Source organism: Staurois parvus, unplaced genomic scaffold (assembly GCF_062004578.1).
Source record: "Staurois parvus isolate SC_StPar_1 unplaced genomic scaffold, SC_StPar_1.0 ptg001302l, whole genome shotgun sequence".
NCBI lineage: Eukaryota > Metazoa > Chordata > Amphibia > Anura > Ranidae > Staurois > Staurois parvus.
The window spans coordinates 12,905,980-12,912,091 of NW_028319098.1; positions in this window are offsets into that span (position 1 = coordinate 12,905,980).

Sequence of the window (6,112 nt, forward strand, 5' to 3'; positions counted from 1 at the left end):
CCCTCTGTAGTTTTATAAATGTGTGCTCACCACCTCATGCCAGCGCACTTAGTCTCAGTTGTGCCTCGCTTGGAGTGAATAAGTCTTGGGGTTGGGAGTTTCTCTGAATGTTGTGCTTAACTTTCACTAGTGTCGAATCAACCACTTTCAGGTTAATCTTGTCACCCCATTTGCTCCTAAATCATCTGCTGTCTGTGGATCATGCATAGTTTTAGTATATAACTCGGATTCATAACCCATGCAGGCTGGGGAAAGCAGAACTGGAGCAAGGAAAGGTAAACTTTGAACAATGTTGTCAATTCTCTGATGATTCATTGGGATGCTTTGTTTGCTTGAACACTGGTACCTGAGCACTCTGTCCAACATGGCTTTGTCTTCACTCTTCTGAGACATTCAGGTAGCTTTGTATGTGTGTGCTTGTGTAAGGTCATTGTCCTTCCCTAGTATCTTCTCCTGTAGCTACAGAATACAACAAAGGGTTTTCCTTTAGAATTTGTTTAAATTTGACTCAGTTGTACCTTATTATTTATTTACTTATATATTTTTTTGCTTTTCTTTTTAATTGATTGGGAAACCTTCTTGTAGCATGCTACCACTACTTTTCAGAGGCATGGTCTTCTCAGTGAGATTTGGCTTCCTTTTTTTTTTTTTTTTTTTTTTTACACCTACCATTTTGCAATAGTTACATAAAATTAAGTTTTAGTATTAGATCAGAGAATCTCTTCTCACATTTAAAGGTCTGCCAGATATAGAAAACTCTAAATAGCTATTCAATAGCTATTGTGACCTTGCTGTGTGACATGTCTGCTATAGGTATCCATTGGTACCCATTAGCTTCTGCAATGCATCGTCAAATGTCTGCTGGGAGTATCAAAGCAATGAGGAAGCCACATGTAACGGGTATATCACAGAGCACTCATATAATATTACAGCAGAGTCCACATGGTATATATTAGCACAGTGCACTGATATTCTAGTATTACAGCACAGTGTACAGACAGGTATGTTACAGATCAGTCTACTGATATAATGGTTTTACAGGAGAGCACACGAGGTGTAGCATAGTACAGTGCACAAATATCTTATAACAGTACAGTGCTCTGAGATAGGGTATCTCATACTACAGTACACTGATATCCCACAGAACAGTGTTAGGTGTATGAAGGTACTGCTCCAGTTAAAGGTACACTACTATAGAGATCAGTGGTGTAGATTATAGTTGGTGCTCTCGCCGCTGTCAAAGACTCCCCCAATGCCTGCTCTGCTCTTCTCCATTTCGCCCAGCTGAAGCTTCCCAAGCAAGGTGGTGAAATATACCAGTACTGCTTAGTAGCAAGTGAGCTGATGACACAGGAGAGCAACCCTTTTGTGTTCCTGACCCTTTGGAGAAACTTTTTTTTTTTTCCTTTGAAGCCATGTCTACACTACCCTGTCAGTACTGTATTTTCCAACCATCTGCTGAAGGCTAGGTTCAGCACTATATCCTAGTTACTGTAGTGGTGTGAAAAATTTCAAAGCTGTCAGGCCCACTTCTGACCCAATGGGACCCCAGTGCCTGGAACAGGAGGGCTGCTTTTGGATGTGGTTCTGAAGCTCCTACTGGCATATTCAGAAAAAAGTACAGTGCTCAAAAAAAATTGAACACTTTGAAAACACATCAGATCTCAATTGTGAAAATTTCAAGCAGGATATCTATATTGATATGGACTGGGTGATGTGTTGGGAATGTAGGATGCACCATCGTTTGATGAAAATTATAAAATTACAGAGGACTGAATTGAAAGATACCCTGAAAATCACAGTGAAAAACAATTATGCAGCAGGCTAGTCCATTTTGCTGAAATTTCATTGCAGAAACTCAAAATGGTACTCAGTAGTGTGTATGGTCCCTACATGCTTGTATGCATGTCTGACAACGTTGGGGCATGCTCCTGAAGAGATGATGATGGTGTCCTGGGGTATTTCTGTCCAGATTTGGAGCAGGGCATCACTGAGCTCCTGGACAGTCTGAGGTGCAACCTGGCGGTGTCGAATGGATCGAAACATGATATCCCAGAGGTGGTCTATTAGATTTAGGTCAGGCGAGCAAGGGGGCCATTCAATGGTGTCAATTCTTTCATGTTCCAGGAGCTGCCTACAAACTCTTGCCACATGAGTTTAGGCATTGTTGTGCACCAGGAGGAACCCAGGACCCACTGCACCAGTGTAGGGTCTGACAATGGGTCCAAGGATTTCATCCCAATACCAAATGGCAGTCAGAGTGCCATTGTCCAGCCTGTAGAGGTCTGTGCGTCCCTCCATGGATATGCCTCCCAAAACCATCACTGACCCACCACCAAAACAGTCATGCTGAATGATGTTACAGGCAGCATAAGGTTCTCCATGGCTTCTCCAGACCCTTTCACATCTGTCACATGTGCTCAGGGTGAACCTGCTCTCATCTGTGAAAAGCACAGGGCGCCAGTGGTGGACCTGCCAATTCTGGTGTTCAGTGGCAAATGCCAATTGAGGTCTATGGTACTGGGCAGTGAGCACAGGGCCCACTAGAGGACTTTGGGCCCTCAGGCCACCCTCATGAAGTCTGTTTCTGATTGTTTGGTCAGAGACATTCACACCAGTGGCCTGCTGGAGGTCATATTGTAGAGCTCTGGCAGTGCTTATCCTGTTCCTCCTTGCACAAAGGACCAGACACTGGTCCTGCTAATGGGTTAAGGACCTTCTACAGCCCTGTCCAGCTCTCCTAGGGTAACTGCCTGTCTCCTGGAATCTCCTCCATGCTTTTGAGACTGTGCTAGGAGACACAGCAAACCTGGCAATGTCACGTATTGATGTGCCATCCTGGAGGAGTTGGACTGCCTGTGCAACCTCTGTAGGGTCCAGGTATCGCCTTGTGCTACCAATAGTGACAATTACCCTAGCCAAATGCAAAACTAGTGAAAAACAGTCAGAAAAGACGAGTAGGGAAAAAATGTCAGTGGCCTCCACCTGTAAAACTATTCCTGTTTTGGGGGTTGTCACATTGTTGCCCATCTAGTGCACCTATTGGTAATTTCATTAACACCAAAGCGGCTGAAACTGATTAACAACCCCCTCTGCTACTTAACTGATCAATATCCCAGGAGTTTAATTGACTTGATGCTATATTCTGATTAAAAAGTGTTCCTTTAATTTTTTTGAGCAGTGTGTATTGGAAAGACCGGCCTGATTCCACTAAACACTGTGATAATGTTTTATGTGATTGGTAGCCTGCTAATACATTACCAGCTGTAAAGTCTGTATGGTGTGGTAACAACACTGTGCAGTTTATTAAAAAAAATCATAGCAGTTTTCTCGGTGTAAGTGCATGTACATACATTCTCTGAAATGGGGGCAAAAAAAAACAAACAAATGTTATTAGACTATTTGATGTGCTTGTTGACTGTTTTTCATTGCTTTGAAAGGGAAAATAATGTATTTGGCCAATACATGGCATAGATGTACATGCATTTTTACTGGGCGAATTGCTATGCAAATTTTTATATAAATTCACCCCTATGAATATGATAGCAATATTACTTGCAGCTTCTAAGAGTGAAACAAAAAATGTCTATCCAGGAATCTATATACATATTTTCCACACTTCCCCTGCAGGAACTTCAGCAGATGGGGGATTTGAAATTCCCAATCTTCTCTCTTCTTCAGCACTTGCAGGACAGGGTAGATGAATTCTGAATGGTGAGTGTCATCAATGTGGCAACCTTCTGTGTTTTATTTAGCACACAACAGCTGCTTTGCTCAAGACGCCCACTATGGTATACTATATACAGTTGTGTTCAAAATAATTGCAGTCAGACATCACTAACCTGATCATTCACTGTTTTTGGTAAAAATGATATTTTTACATGGCAAATAATTTACTAACAGGTGTAGTAGAGTAATAGAAATCCAACAGACCCAACAGTCATAACATGCATGCTGCTGATTCTGTGTAATTGAATCACTAATTGAAAGGGGCATGTTCAAAATAATAGCAGTGTGGAGTTCTATTAGTGAGGTCATTCATTCTTTGAAAAACAGGTGGCAATTATTGCTCTTATTTAAGGAAGGAAGGCAGCAAATGTTGTACATGCTGGTTACGGTGCATTTCTCTCTGAAATTCTGAGGAAAATGGGTCGTTCCAGACATTGTTCAGAAGAACAGCATACCTTGATTATAAAGTTGATTGGAGAGGGGAAAACATATAAAGAAGTGCAGAAAATGATAGGCTGCTCAGCTAAAATGATCGCAAATGCTTTAAAATGGCAACCAAAACCTGAAAAACGTGGAAGAGAGCGAAAAACTACCATTCAAATGGATAGAATAGCCAAAATGGCAAGGACTCAGCCAACAATCAGCTCCAGGAAGATCAAAGAAGGTCTAAAGTTACCTGTGAGTACTGTTACAATTAGAAGACGCCTATGTGAAGCCAAGCTATCTGCAAGAAGCCCCCGCAAAGTCCTACTGTTGAAAAAAAGACGTGCTGAAGAGGTTACAATTTGCCAAAGAGCGCATTGACTGGCCTAAAGAGAAATGGCACAACATTTTGTGGACTGATGAAAGTAAGATTGTTCTTTTTGGGTCTAGTGGCCGGAGACAGTTTGTCAGACGACCCCCAAACACTGAATTCAAGCCACAGTACACTGTGAAGACAGTGAAGCATGGTTGTGCAAGCATCATGATATGGGGATGTTTCTCATACTACGGTGTTGGGCCTATTTATCGCATACCAGGGATCATGGATCAGTTTGAATACATCAGAATACTTGAAGAGGTCATGCTGCCTTATGCTGAAGAGGAAATGCCCTTGAAATGGGTGTTCCAACAAGACAACGACCCCAAACACACCAGTAAATGTGCAACATCTTTGTTCCAGACCAACAAGATTGACGTTATGGAGTGGCCAGCCCGATCCCCGGATCTTAATCCAATAGAAAACTTGTGGGGTGACATCAAAAATGCAGTTTCTGAGGCAAAACCAAGAAATAGAGAAGAATTGTGGAATGTAGTCCAGTCATCCTGGGCTGGAATACCTGTTCGCAGGTGCCAGAAGTTGGTTGACTCCATGCAACACAGATGTACAGCAGTTCTCAGAAACAGTGCTTATACAACTAAATATTAATTAAGTGATTCAAAGAAAAGCAAAATCTTCAAACATTTTTCAGTTAATATAGTGAACGTTTGAGTTTGTAAAGAAGAATACAAACACTGCTATTTTTGAACAGTCTAATATTCACTTTTCTTCAATTTTTTTAGAGGAACAACACAAATTTGATATATTTTTCTTCATGTTTTGATTTGGAATAGAATGTGTAGTGTTCCCAATGCATTTGTGTGTATGGAAATAAAAGCTATTAGAAGGATTTTAAGCTTTATCCACTTTTTTCAACACACTGCTATTATTTTGAACACAACTGTATGTACATAGTTACAATGATCCAAGCTGGACTAATGTAAATATGTAACAACATGTTTACTAGACTCGTGTTCAGACAGATTTCAGTGAGTTATTCCTAAAAATTACAGGCCTACAATAAAAAAAATTACATATTTCCATGCAAAAAAATATACTGCTTTGAGCACAGAAATACTGACACAATCAGACCGCTAGGGAGGCTACTCTATGGGGATGCAGTGGCTGCATGAACACAGCCGCAGGTCCTAATTTCACAGGTGTACAGGAGTGGCCCCAAATACTGTCGGTGGCTGTATATTTACAGCTGCTGCATCCCCATAGTGTGACATAGGCTGCCTGCACACATCTCCAGGCAACTCCAGTCACATAAACTGCTGATTGACACTGTACAGGCCACAGTGCCCATGTGAATGAACTCCAAAGATCTAATTTACACAAAGAGCTTTATTTATTTATTTATTTTACCAGGAAAGACAAGTCCATTCATAGAAAGAGTCAGGTAGGCCGTACAAGGCCCTATTATTTCTAACAGCAGCCATGATGTCAAATCAATGGAGCCCACTGTCTCCAGCTTGATGGAGGTGTTGTCTATGAGAACAGTGGTTTGGATCTTCAGCAAGCTGCCAACACAGACCATATTGCTGTAATAAATAATATTTAATAGTAATAATAAATGATCCT